The following is a 15,008-nucleotide window of genomic DNA, read 5'->3' as shown; positions in this document are numbered from 1 at the left end:
TCACCTGCGCACTCAAACAAGACACCACAGTTGTTGCATGCCATTGACCTAATGGCGCTTTGATTTGTTCTACCACAAATTTAGCAGTAGTAGCAGCAATCATCATCACTCTGAAAATGTTTTTATTTCTGCCATGTGGGGATGGATGACTAAAGTAAAATTTTCATTTGTATACGGAGAGTAAATCCCACAATCTCAGAGTTGTCATTGTGAAAAATAAGGTGCAGTTCCTCAGAACTGACTTTTTAAGCTTCATGGAAAAAAGTGTCCCTGTATAAAGTCACATGGTTATGAGCAAAAGATGTGCAATGCTGATTCTAATAAATCAGAAAGTCATCAGAGCCAGAAAAAGCTTTATCTCAAACTGTTTCAAAAGCATATGAAAGATAAAATAAATTTTTGACAAGCTGACAACTTATTATGTTGTTACAGAGAATTTCTAAATTCCACAACCTCAAAATGACAATCTCGTCGGAAGTTTCTACTTAAAGAAATATCTTAGCGAAAATGAACTGGCACAGACGAAGAACAGAAATGACATTTAATCGGTCATGTCAACATGCCCCTTGGGTCAGATTAAAATGTAAAGCTAAAAATAATGCTTTTAAAACATGTTTCACTCACAGGTTTGTTGCCTTAAGGGACTGTCTTAAGGAAAGGAGGGCTGATGATACACTTATATTTATTTGAGATTGTAAGGATTTTCAGTGACTGGTGGAACAATACCAGCCAAAAAACTGGTATTAGTCCAAGCTATCCCACCTAGAAACCAAGATTTTTACATGACAAATATAGCAATTTCTAAAAGGAAATGACAATTTTATTAATATTTTAGTGTCAATTTCAAAGACTTTTCAGAAATGACATTGAAATCAGAGTGTCTCAAAATTCATTTCAACTTTTAAAAAGTATTGGGTTGGCCAAAAATTTCGTTCAGGTTTTTCCATAAACCCAAATGAACTTTTTGGCCAACCCAATATCATGTACATGAAATGTGTTTGATATTGAACTTCATATATAATCTTAACATGAAATTAAAAAATAATCCATTTTTAGTTTCTGTATTTGTAAAAATAATATGAGTTCTATTTTTGCAGCAGCTATACTAAATAACAAAAATCTGTTCTTTCACTGTGAAGAATATCAGTGTATTGTCAGTTGCATCTCTGTGGCTTTTACTAAAGAAAGTTATAAATTTAGCTTTGTATTGGGTCTGTTTACTATACCCTGCACATTGTTTAGGAAGATGATTTGTGTGTTATAAGTCTAAATTGTATCTTTTACAATGTTTTTCTCTCTAATTAGGTATTTTATGTTTTGATTTTTTTGGTCTTTTTCTTTCTCAATCCCTCTGTTTATGTCTTTTTCTTTGCAGTAGAGATATACATGTTCATGTATATAAACACACACACACACACGCAAACACTTCTGATTTCTAAAACATGGTCTATCTAGGGAAGTCATAGATCATATATAGAATTTGAAATTAAGATCCCATCTCACTTTCTCTATCCTAGTTCTTTGTGTACATTCTTCTAAAATGCTTTGGAAAACTTCAACCTTTGTCATATCTGGAAATTCCTATCATGTTAACTCTTTCAAGGAAAGTGTGGAGACAACTATAAATAAAGAACTTGGCCATGTAAATAGATGTGCACTGACTATATCTTATCATTTTAGGGAATGTTTTCTTTTCCTCCTAAATTTTTTAGTTCCACAGTAATCTCTCAATTATATTTGATTTAAAAATGGAAACATTATTGGTAAATCTCAAGTCCCCTATCCAGGAAAGAAGAAAGCACAGGTATTAGCCTATTGTATATTTTTATAAATCTTATTATAATTGCTTTCTACATGTACTTAAATACTTTTAGGAATATAGGGTATTATTTTATATTTCTAAATCATAATTACACATTTTACACATTATTTTTCATACTGCTTTTTTCACTTCTCAATGTATTTTTAAAGATTATTACATGTTAGTACAAACAGATTTATCTCATCTTTTAACCTAATGCATTATCTTCCAGAATATGGAGGAACCATACTTTATTTAATCATTCCATCGCTGAAGAACATCTTTGTAGATTTCAAATTTCTGTTTGGAAATATTTATTTCCAACTTTGAGTGGAATAGCTAGTGGCCATTTCACAGAACAACTAAAAAAGTCTGATGAGATACAGAATTCATATTTTAAAGACAGCAGAGAGCTGAGGGAGCAATGAAAACCACAAAGCTAAGATTCTATACAGGGGAAAGAAAAATTTAAAAACTCAAAGCTAATTTTTACTGTGAGGATATTTGCCAATTTTGAGCATGAACAAGAAGCTAAGATTCCAGTACCAAAATCCCAGGAAAAGGCTACTGCTAGGAGAGAGAGAAACTAGCAGTCTTTCAGCATTCCAGATGGTTGGTAGAGACTTGGAGGAGCTCTAAGACATGGCCAGCTTTCCCCTCAAGGCAGTTACTGATTACAGAGATTCACAGGGCACAAAGGCAGAAATGTAAGCATATAAAACCTCTGAAAGCGAGTTTTTCTGAAGTCTCCTGAAACAAAATTTAGAATTAAGGACAATCCAGAGTGTAGCACCCCGCAAAATACATTTGGCCCTGAGTAGAAACCAAGAAAGACCAAAGGTAAACCAGAAGTAGATGACTCTTTGCAGGCTGAAACTCAACTTTGGCCAGCACAGTTCCTTATTTGACTTGGAAAAAATTAATAAACAAAAATCCCACACAGAGTCGGGAGACCAGCAGGGGGAGCTCTCATGCCCTGCAAGGATAGCAGAGCCCAAGAGGAAAAAGAGACTCCTTGGTATGGACTCAGCCAATGAATAACCGTGGACGCATTCTTTACTATAGCCACCCAACTTCCTTTTCCTCTCTATAAAACTGTTCTCCTTCCCTTGCCATTGGGGGACTCGTACATGGCTCGCTAGGGTGGCAGACCCTGAAATGCAATTCTCTGCTAATCCTGAATAAAGCCATCTTTGCTGAAGAAATATCTGGCAAATGTTTTGTTTCACATCAACAGGCTAAAGTGATAACTGCCACACTATATCTTTCCTGCAGAGGGAAGAATAAACTTCTGCAGAGGAAGATAATATTATCTGGAGCCTTTGTAACTTTTTGTTCAGATATGCAATCCAAATTACCAGAATGATACAAAACACAATTGCATGACCAAAAATGAAGAGAAAAAAAAAAAAATAGAAACTGAGTTGCAGATAAATGAGGTATTAGAATTAGCTGAATATGATTTTAAAATAACTATGATTAGTATATTCAAGGAAATTAAAAAATATAGAAAAACATGTTAAATGATTAAAATTTTCAGAGAATTTTTTTAAACCAGTGGAAACCTGGAAGTGAAAAATTAAGAATTCAAATGATAGATTTTAATGAGACTATCCAAAGAAGATAAGAAGGGAGATAAAAAGAGAAATGAAACAGATAAAACAAATAGAATACAAGATTTACCCAAACACATACAGACTAAAATACATAAATTATAAAAGGGCTAAATGTATCAAAGAACTAAGTTTTCCAGATGACACTAAACAAACCTCAACAATATAATGCTTACAAGAAACACGCCTTAACTTAAAGTATAAATACCCAGATTTGAAAGGAAAAGGAAAAGGAGAAAAATTACATTGTAGAACACTAACCAAAAGAATGAAGGTATAGTTACATTAATATGTGACAGAAAAACTTAAGGGCAAAAAGCACTATATAAAATAAAAAGGACATTTCAATATATACAGGTTCCACTTACAAGGAATATATTACAATTCTAAATCTGTATGCACTCATTAACAGTTTTAAAATGGCTAAAGCAAATAACAACAGAACTAAAAGGAGAAATAAATCTATAATCGTAGGCATAAAAACATTTCTCTCAATAGGTTACAGAACAAAGATACAAAAAAAATACAAAAATATACAGAAAGGAAATATCCAACACATCAGAATTCACATTCTTTAAAGCACATAAAATTGACTATATTGTATATAAACTTCAACATTTTTCAGAGGTTGACATTTTTCTTTTCTTTTTTTTTTTTTTGTAATGTAAGACATTTATTTTGGTTACAGTTTTAGTGTTTTAACACTGATTTGTGACATAACAGACATTAAACTTCCTTTTTTTAAACCAATTTAATACCTTCCCCTTTTCTGTCCAGAAAATTCACACTTTCACAATCAAATTACCCTAAAAGCTGACAGGAGGTAAGTAAAGCTTCCAACCAGTCTGCTCTCCCAACCGGAGATGGCCTCTCTTTCCAATCAGGATAAAATCTTGACTTGGAAGGACCAAGTTTGTTGGCTCTTCAGTGATTTTTGTGCAGTTTCTATGACAGAAAATTTCCTGCAAGAAAAGCTAATATCTTCACATTTTAAGATCAGTGCTTACTTCGATTAAAAGATTAGCATCTTATCATTAACTTGTGACACAAGAGGCACCAACATTCCTTTTCCAAGCATCCATCACCACGGGTGGAACACATTGCCACCTGCTGGTCATCATATTGTTACACACCCTATAACTTCCAGGTGGCGGTCAATGTCAATGCGGATTCTTAAAGAACCCTATGGTGTCAGATCCAAAAGGGACCTTAGAGGTCTTCAGGTTACTTGAGAGATTGTGATTTCTGCTCTCCAGCTAACTCAGAGAGGCAGGGAAACAGACCAGCCTGCGGAAGGTGTACTGCTTTAGAATTTAGAAGAAAACCATTTGGTGCTCTCATCTGGCCTAGATGGGGGTTTGCTAGTCAAAGAAAGAGATCGGGTCAGAGGAGGGGGTAGAGGCACCCTGAGTTCCTATTCCATCACTTCCCAGGGGTAGAAAGCTATCCAGAAACAGCTTTCCACTCACAGCTGGGCATGTGTTGGCTCTTAAACAATAGAATTTGATTTTGAGGAGCTACATCTCGTGAAGTAAATATGGGGTTTCTGGGACTAAAGACTATCAAGAAAACCCAAGTTATCAGCAAAAAAATAGCTCCAAAGTGAAGGCATTAATTCTCCCCATGGCCTTTTCTCCGACATACCCCTAACAAAGAGCCCTTCAAGAGATCTTGGTCAGCCGGCCTAAGTAGCTGTGGCTGTCCTGAGCAGGGACCACTGCCTGGGCGTGGGAGGGGGAGCCAGCCCCAGCTCCTGGGCCTCTTCCGGAAGTGGAGCAGAAAGCTCTGACTTACGGATGCTACATGTTTCCTAGAAGAAGAGCCACACATTCTGACCCGGTTGGGGACCCACGCTTTTTACTTCCTTGTCCTGGAGCAGAGCCCCGCCTTGACACCACAGCTTGAACAGTTGTCCTCTGGCCACAAAGCTAACTGGCTCTTGTGCACACGGGCTGGGTCATGGACATGGCCGGGGTCATTTCTTGAGGAGGAGTGTCTTATGAGAGAAAGAATTCAGCTTCAGAGAGCAGCCAACCTGAAATCTCGCCTCAGTTCTGCCTTCGAGCTGGGAAGCCCTGAGCACCACACCCCTACTCACTCTGAACCCCAGTTCCTTTTCTTAAAGGTAGCAATACATGAATAAGCCCTACCAGGTTAATAGGGTTATTGTGAGGATCAAGACAGATTAAGCGGGAGAGTTATCTGAGCACTGTGAGGGACACGGTGGAGAGGATGGCCATTTCACTTAGGTGGGTCTATTGGGGCAGCTTCGTGTCTGAAAAAGAAGACAGATTCTAGTTTGTTCGGGGCTGCTGAGGTCACAAAGCAAAGAGGACATCCAGGCTGCGGAGGTGCTGCTTCTACTTCTGCCAAGATAGAGACCATTACACCTGGGTGTGAAGCCGGATGCACACCTGCTTCTCCTCAACCTAGCTGGAAGCTTCTGGTCAACTCTGGAAAAGGCACATTCCCCACCTCCATACAGTAATAACGCTGCCAAAATTGAAACTTAAAACTGAATTTTAAATATTCAACAAAAGTCCCTGCTATTTCCTTTCAGCTAAGACTCCTTTGCAAATCCTTGCAAGTGATCCTACCACCAAGTCTGGGAGCTTGATACACCCACCAGAACAACATCCTGCATATATTTGGTGCTCAAAAAAAAGAAAAGTTTAATTCCACAAACTTTTATCAGACATCTATGTGCTAAGCACTGGGGCAGAGCTGAGGACCACCTCTCTGCCATTAGGGAAACTGAAGATGACAGCACTGCACCGCTTGCCCCTTTTTGTTCGCTCTACCACCAGTAAAGATTCCATTTGGACGTTACGCCATGTTTCCTTTCTGCCTGGCTGTCATTTTTGCTGCCAAGGCTCCAGGACCTTTTCTGGCAGCAGAGAGCTGTAAGAACTACCTGTGAGTGGGCAGGATGTGAGCTTGGGCCCGTTCATCCCCCTGCTTGTCCAGCCACTGGCTGTGTTGCTCTCTCTCTCTCTCTCTCTCACACACACACACACACACACACACACACACACACACACGTGCGCACCCGCGCTATAATTGGCCAGCTTCCTCCTCCTGTTCTTGCAATAGCACCGAGACAAAAAGCAGTGAGCACGAGTGGCTTGGGCTCGCCAGCACTATAATTCAGGACAAAACCCTTGTAATTCTCCAAATGGTGGGGTTTTTAAATAGGCTGGGTTTCAACACCCTGTTTTCTAAAAAAGAAAAATAAAACCCTGCCCAAGGCATTGCTCTTCTAACCGACCAAGTGACGCCTGAGAGCCGGGTACCCCAAAGCCGCGGATTCTGAACTCAAGCCTTCCAAGGAGTAACATTTTTCAAACGATTGATTTAGGAGAGTCCTCCAGGGGCATGTATTTGCCCACTCAAGGGTCTCTTTGTTTCAGTATCTTTAATCCTAAGGAAATCATTAAAATGCAGTCTCTTCATGGGGATTTCCACCCAAGGACAACTGACCCTGAGCTAACTTCAGACCTCATGACGTGCCTCTGTCTAGGAGCAGGGTGTGGACGGCTGTGAGGAGACAGGGGAGACAGGCACTGTTTGGGGGTTAGGGACCCGCATTTGCATAGTTCCTTTACAGGGTCGGGGTCCCCACTCAGGAGAGGGCTCAGGGGTGGGCGGTGGGGAGGTCAGGAGGGGCCCCTGTGAGCATCTCAGGCCTTACACTTCCACAGACCTCTTGCCCTGGGTCATCCAGAAGAAGCATGCCCATCACAGGCCTTCCCCCCTCTGCTCCCCCTCCTCAGGGTGAGGACATCATAAATTGCAGGCACCAGGGAGCAGGAATGCCCTCCTCAGCAAGCTTCTTTATATGCTCCCCAGGGGGAAAGTGGCCCAGGGCTGTGTTGGGACAGACTTGTGGGCAAGTGCCTGGTGATGCTGGGAGCAGGGTACACTGTGTTTCCTAAACATGGCAGCTTGGGACACCACAACCAGGCCCCCCCACCCCATCCAACCTCTAGAGAAGAGGAAGTGAGGGCACCCTAGAGTTTCAATTTCCCCTCCTTGACTAGTCTGTCGTTGAGCTGGCAGAGCTGGGCCAGGAAACCATCCTTGGGGCCGATCTCACGGTCCTGCCTAACGGTGCTCAGGGCAGACTTGACATCCATCTTCTGACTCATCATAAGATGCGCGATGACGAGAGTCGGGGAGCGGCTGTAACCCTCATGGCAGTGGACGAGCACTCGGCCGTTATTCTGAGCCAGGGCCTGGTCGATGAAGTCCGCCGCCTTTTCAAAGTAGGCGCTGAGGAACTCCTGTGCATCGTTGGCCTTGATGCCCAGGTATGTGATGCCAGAGTCCTTGGAGAAGTTGGCATTGGTATTGACGTGCATGAAGGACCTGCCCTCAGCCACATTCAGGACGTGGGTGATGCCCAGTTTCTGTAGCCTGGGGATGTCTTGAGCCACAGACGCGTTGCCCACATAGATCCTGGGGGTGACCTCGTTGCAGGGCTGGCTCGGGAGGCTGTAGCAGCCGCTGCCGTCCGAGAGCAGGTCGTTGAGATCCTGCACCGAGAGCCCGAACGGGTCCGACAGGCAGCAGCCGGGCCCTGCCGGTTGACATTTTTCCAATGCTAGAAAACTATGACCACAGGGGAACTATGCTAGAAATCAATAAGAAAAACTAACTTAAAATATACAATTGTTTGGAAGTTAAATAATACATTTCTATACTGGAGAAATTAGAAAAATTGTAAACTAAATGACAATGATAATGCAACATATCAACACGTGAGGTATTCAGTTAAAATTATGATTAGAGGAAAATGTATAGCCTTAAATGCATATGTTAGAAAATAATAAAGGAAAAAAAAATCACAATGATTTATGCTTTCATATAAAGAACTTTGTAAGGAAAGAGCAAATCAACCCCAAAAAAGTAGTACAGAAACAATTAACATAAGAAAAAAATACATAATTAAAAAATTAATTAATTAAAATTTTAATTTAATTAAATTTAAAAATTTGACAAAGCCAAAACTTGATTATTTGAAAACACTAATAAAGATGAAAAATTCAAAAGACTTAACAAGAAAAAAGAAACCCAACATATTACCAATTTAACGCACCAAAAGAAGATTTTGCTGTAGGCTTTACAGATATAAAAAGTTAATAAACTAAAATTATGGAAAGTTTCATACCAATAAATTTAATAATTTAGATAAAATGACAAACTACATAAAAAACACAAATTACCAAATTAAAGTAAAAGAAATTAAAGATATGAATAGTTCCTTATCTATTAAAGAATTTGAATCCAGCATTAAAGTCATTCCCATGATGAAAACTCCAGGCTTAGATGAATATACTGGCAAATTCTTCAAAACATTTTAGGAATAAATTAAACCAATCTTATACTAACACTTCCAGAAAATACAAAGAGAGCACATTTACCAACTCTTTGATTAGATCAACAAAAATCTTGATACCAAAACTTAAAAGGGATGCTATAAAAAACAAAATTTGCAGGCTAAGTTTTCTCATAAATATAATAAATGCAAAAATCTTAAACAAAATTTAGCAAAACAAATCCAAGAATATATAAGAAAGATAATATACCTCAAATGAGTAGCGTTTTTCCATGAAAGCAAGAGTGATTTAACATTCAAAAAAATCAATGCAATTTACCCTATTAGTAGAAAATTAGTGAGAAAAATAATACCATCATCACATTAGACGCACTTGATAGAATTCAACATCCATTCATGATAACAATTCTCAAAAAATTAGGAATAGAAAGGAACTTCAATAACTTAATGAAAACCATCTTGGAAAGATCCTACAATAAATATCTTAATGATGAATTATTGAAAACTTTCTATTGCAATCAGGAATAAGCCAATGATGCCTGTTATCACCACTTGTATTTAACAGTTTTCGAGTTCCTAAGCAGAGAGATGAGACAGTTGAAAGAAATAAAAGGCATAAATATTGAAAAAAAAGGAAAAAGGAAATAAAACTTCCATTATTGGCAGATGGCATGTTTTTTCATGTAGAAAATACAAGAGGACCAAGAGCCAAATTATTAGAATTACTAGGTGAATTTACTAAAGTCACTAAATTTAAGGTTACTTTACAAATATTAATTGTATTTTTACAATTAATTGTATTAATTGTATAATACAATTTAATTTTATTAATATGTCTCAAATAAATAGAAAATTAAATTTAAAAAATGATACCATTTACAAAAGCACCAAAAAACTTGAAACACTTAAGAAAAAAAACAAGAGGTATGCAAGACTGCTACTCTGCAAACAAGAAATATATTGACAGAAACTTTTAAAAGACAATAGATAGAGGGAAATCCAAGTTCATGGACTGGAAGACTCAAAAAATCATGTATAGATTTGTTGCAATACCAACTAAAATCCTAAAAGGTTTGTTCATGAATTCAACATGCTTGTTGTAAAATGTGTATGGAAATCCAAAGGGCCAAGAATATGCAATGAACCCTTGAGAACTATCAAAACTGAAGGACTTATGAGATATTAAGACCTATTATAAATCTATGCTAATTAATTCAATGTAGTTTTTGCACAATATAAACCAATTGACCAATGGAATAGAATAGTCCAGAAATAGACTCACATAGATGTGGTCACCTAACTCATGTCAAAAGTAACATTTCAGTGCAGTGAGTTGTGGCCAACTGCATATCTTTATGGGAGAAAAAGATGAATCTTTGCCTTTACTGTATTCCACACATATATAAATCCTAGAGAGATTGTAGATTTAAAAGTGAAAGGTAAAACAATAAGACTTTTAGAAGAAAACATAGAATATCTTTATGACCTTAGAGTAAAGAGCACTTTCTTGATTTCTTAAACAGGACACAAACGATATTTAAAAATAAATAAAATGTAATAAATTAGATGACACTACAATTAAAGTATTCTATTCATCAAATGTTATCAATAACTCCGAAGAATACATACAGATGGTCAAGTGGCACATGAAAAGATGCTCAACATCACTAATTATTAGAGAAATGCAAATCAAAACTACAATGAGGTATGACCTCACACCGGTCAGAATGGCTATCATCAAAAAATCTACAAACAATAAATGCTGGAGAGGGTGTGGAGAAAATGGAACCCTCCAACACTATTGGTGGGAATGTAAATTGGTACAGCCACTATGAAGAACAGTATGGAGGTTCCTTAAAAAACTAAAAATAGAGCTACCATATGATCCAGAAATCCCACTCCTGGGCATATATCTGGAGAAAACCATAACTTGAAAAGATACATGCACCCCAATGTTCATTGCAGCACTGTTTACAATAGCCAGGATGTGGAAGCAACCTAAATGCCCATCAGTGCAGGAATGGATAAAGAAGATGTGGTATGTATATATGTATATATGTATACACACACACACACGCACACACACAATGAAATATTACTCAGCCATAAAAAAGAATGAAATAATGCCATTTGCAGTGACATGGATGGATCTAGAGATTGTCATACTGAGTGAATTAAGTCAGACGAAGACAAATATCATATATCGCTTTCATGTGGAGTCTAAAAAAATAGTACAAATGAACCTACTTACAAAACAGAAATAGAGTCACAGATGTAGAAAACAAACTTATGGTTACCAAGGGGGAAAGGGGGGACAGGAGGGATAAATTGGGAGATTGGGATTGACATATACACACTACTATATATAAAATAGATAACTAATAAGAACCTACTGTATAGCACAGGGAACTCTACTCAATACTCTGTGATGACCTATATAGGAATAGAATCTAAAAAATAGTGGGTGTATATGTATGTATAACTGATTCACTTTGCTATACAGCAGAAACTAACACAGAACTGTAAATCAATTACACTCCAATAAAAATTAATTTAAAAAACAATAGGATATTGCTAAGATGCTAAGTATGACATGTCATATAATAAAATGTATTTGAATTTTTCTGAAAAAATGTTATAGAGTGAAAAGGCAACACAGAGTTAAGTATTTTTATTGTATGTATGTATATACGGGTATGTATCTGACAAAATAACTCATTCAAAATATGCAAAGAATTCCTACAAATTAATAAGAAAAATACTATCAAACTAGTATAAGATATATAAAAAACTTGAGTAGGCAGTTCACAACTGAAAATGTCCAAGTAACACATACACATATGAAATAGAACTCAAGTAAAGCGCAAGGAAATACACACTAAAATCACAGTGAGTTAACTTCACACCCATAAGAACATCTAAAACAAAGAGTGAGACAAAACTAGGTATAGGCAAGATTATAAAGCAACTAGAATTCTGACACTTTGCTAGTTGGAGTATAAACTGGTATAACCCATTTGGAAAACTACTTGTCAGTGTCTAAAAGAGCTGGAGACATGCATGTTCTGTGATGCACATATTACGCTCCTAAGTGCAATACATAACGCAAATGGAAATGCATTTTTCATATAACAAAAGAAATGTACAGGATAGATAAATCCCACAAATATACAATTTTAATACTGAGAGGGGAAAAAAAGACAAAAGAGTACATCCTATATGATTCTATTTTTAAAATTTCAAAAACTTTAAAAACTAATATACAGTATTAGAATTTGGGATAATGGTTAACTTGGGGGTTTCAGGAGTCCTGGTAATGCTCTATGTCTTGATTTCGGTGCTGTTTACATGGGTGTGTTTATTTTATAAAATTCATTAAACCCCACCCAAATTATTTATACATTTTATAAGTAATCCTTCAATATATTTTACAGGGAGGAACTTTTATTTATGGGGCAGGGGGGAGAGATAGAGAGGGAGAGAGAGGAGGTGGTGGAGGGGGCAATGGGGGCAGGGGGAGGAGATTAATAATTTCAGGTATACTTGTCTTTAAAGTCATAACACACTAGCTGAAATATTGGGGAAATTCTTATGCGGGTATTTGAAAGGCAGATGCAGTTTCTCCTTGCCAAGATGAGGCTGTCACATTTGAGGTAACTTTCAAAACTGTATTTTGTACTGAAAAGATGACCAGTTTGCCAATTTTCCTAGTTTCTGGCAGTTAGAAAATTCTCAAAAGGTATTAGTTATTTTAAATTTTGGGGTTTTGTTTCTGCTTTGGTTTTATTTTGTTTGTTTTGTTTTGTTTTAATATCCGGATATGTTGGTATGCAAAATCCTCAAAAATGATCAACTTACAAAACACACATGATTAATGATAGGTACATATTCAATCAAATTGTTTTTGACTCCTGAGGACTTGACTTCTAAAGTCAAGGACCAGTGGGTTGCACAACTGTACTCTACAGACTTTGAACAATAATTATTTTTCTTTTACTTGAAATACTGTAATGAAATAGCCATTCCTCTGAAAGATACAATATAAACTTCTATACAGAGAAACTAAAACTCATCCACCTTCATTTTCTACCTCATGACAGATTTTCCATTACAGGAAAAGCTGGAGCAAAACATCTAAACTTATTTATCTCCTCCCACTTTTTTCAGTGACAACATATATTATTTTCCCTTTGTCTCTCAACAAACACAAAGGACTGTTGAATTTACTGGAAAATAATTAAGACGAATAACATTAAAAAGATATAAGAACATCTCCAAGTTATTCCTTTTACTAATAAAAATTACGATTCACAGAGTCTCACTTCCCATAATTTTTACTGCTTACTATCACCTAGGAGGATCAAATCTAAAAGCTGATTATAGAAAATTATTTACAACCTTTGAAACCCTAAAGGAATCTTTCATGCAATTCTACCACCTCAGTACCTGACAAACTTCTCTGAATGCAAAAAAAGAATAGAAAATTAACAACAAAAAAACTGTCTTTAAAGCTAATCTGTCACTTGATTTGACATGAGATTATTCTCTCAAGTCCAGGAATCCATGTAAATTCCCTCCAGGCATCTCTAGGCAAAGTTCCTCTTCATTTTACAACTTCTAGGCAATAAGTACTGAGGCATACATCAATTCTATCATTAAAGGCTCTGCAAAGTAGTGCTATACTAAGGAGGGAAAAGCAACATGTTGGGGTTATGTGTGCTCTGTACTATGGAAGTTGCATGCTCGTCCCAGCCCACTGATGATAATGCTCTGCCCCAGGAATGCCTGCAGTACTCGCCTGGGCCCATGTTACCGGGAGAAAAGCCCACAGATATTTCCTTTCCGAGGTCAATGTTGTGGCTGGGCCGGCCCTTGTGGTTCTTATGATGGTCACAGAGTGCACTTTAGCAAAATACTATCAGGGAAATTTGAGGAACAAGATTTATTATCCACAAATCCTGAAGGGCACACAGCATGCCTGAAGACCACACAAGGGGGAGGTTGAGTAGGGGGAGAAAAGAGGTGAGAGGGAGGAGGGGAGGAGCAGGGAGAGTGAGAGTGAGAGAGAGATAGAGAGAGGGAGAGAATGAACCTGGGGCTCTACATTTATTTGGGTCTAAGAGCAAGGTGTTTAGGACTTCTCTAGGTCACTCATTATTGGCTGATTTGAAGCATAAGAGGAGGAATGAGCACACAGGAGCATGGAGATGGGGTCACTCAAGCAGCCGGTTACCTATGTCACCCAGGGCTTTCTGAAAGGGGAACTTCATGGAGTGGGTGTTCTAGTTCTTTATCTGGTTGTCTTGCTAGTAGCTGTGTCATACAGTTGGTAATAAGTTTATTCAAGCTGGAAGTCTTTTGAACTGGATGCCCTGGCAATCAAAACTTAGTGTCAGGCACTTACACCACAGAGATGAAACCCAAAGGAGATACTGCTTGCGTACCTTGATGAGTATATTTCAGGTATTTCTATTTCTTTACCCATAAAGTAGATATAATAACTTAAATATTGGTATACTGCGGGGGAGGTAAGATTACGTATGAAATAACTTAGCAAAAATGACTGCAATGTATCTTACACAATAGGTGAATATTCAGTGTTAGCTTTTATCCTCATAATAAACTATTCCAGTATTTAGCAGCTTAAAACAACAAACACTGATTATCTTACAATCTCTCATGAGGATTGCAGTCAAGCTGTGGGCCAGAGCTGTAGTCAACTCACAGCCTGATGGGGCTGGAGAATCTGCTTCTAACTAACTCACGTGGCTGTTAGCAGGCCTTGGTTCCAGGATGGCTCCTGGACTAGGCCTGCTGTTGAACACAGAACATTCCATAAAGTTTTCACATGACAGATTGCTTCTCCCAGAGTGAGAGATCCAACAGAGTGAGAGAACCATCAAGACGGAGGCTGCAGGGTCTGATACACATGATCTCCTAAGGGACATATTATCACTTTTGCAGAATGCTAACAGTCACGCAGCAGAATCCTCATGTGCAATGAAGGAGGAGACTACTTGGGAAGATGAATATCAGGAGGTGAGGATCATTGGAGGCCATTTTAGAAGCTGACTCATACAAACAATAATTGTTTATATTATACCTCATAGTTATTTATACTATTTAATGAGCATCTTAGTGTTGTGTTTTTAAATGTATTAATTCATTTAATTCTCACTCTAACCCTATTAGATAGTACTGTAATTTCATTTTTCAAGTAGGATGAAAGAAAATTTTAAAGGTATATTATAGCTAA

The 15,008-nt window shown here is 37.6% G+C and overlaps 1 pseudogene; it reads right to left on the bottom strand.

Annotated features, from left to right (window-relative positions):
- Positions 1-7,424: 7,424 nt before the first annotated feature.
- LOC137758904 (dual specificity protein phosphatase 3 pseudogene) lies at positions 7,425-13,560 on the bottom strand (annotated as a pseudogene).
- Between the last annotated feature and the right edge of the window lie 1,448 nt (positions 13,561-15,008).

The sequence above is a fragment of the Eschrichtius robustus genome, chromosome 2 (genome assembly GCF_028021215.1).
Source record: "Eschrichtius robustus isolate mEscRob2 chromosome 2, mEscRob2.pri, whole genome shotgun sequence".
In the NCBI taxonomy this organism is placed as follows: domain Eukaryota; kingdom Metazoa; phylum Chordata; class Mammalia; order Artiodactyla; family Eschrichtiidae; genus Eschrichtius; species Eschrichtius robustus.
This window is presented reverse-complemented; position numbering and strand designations above follow the sequence as displayed.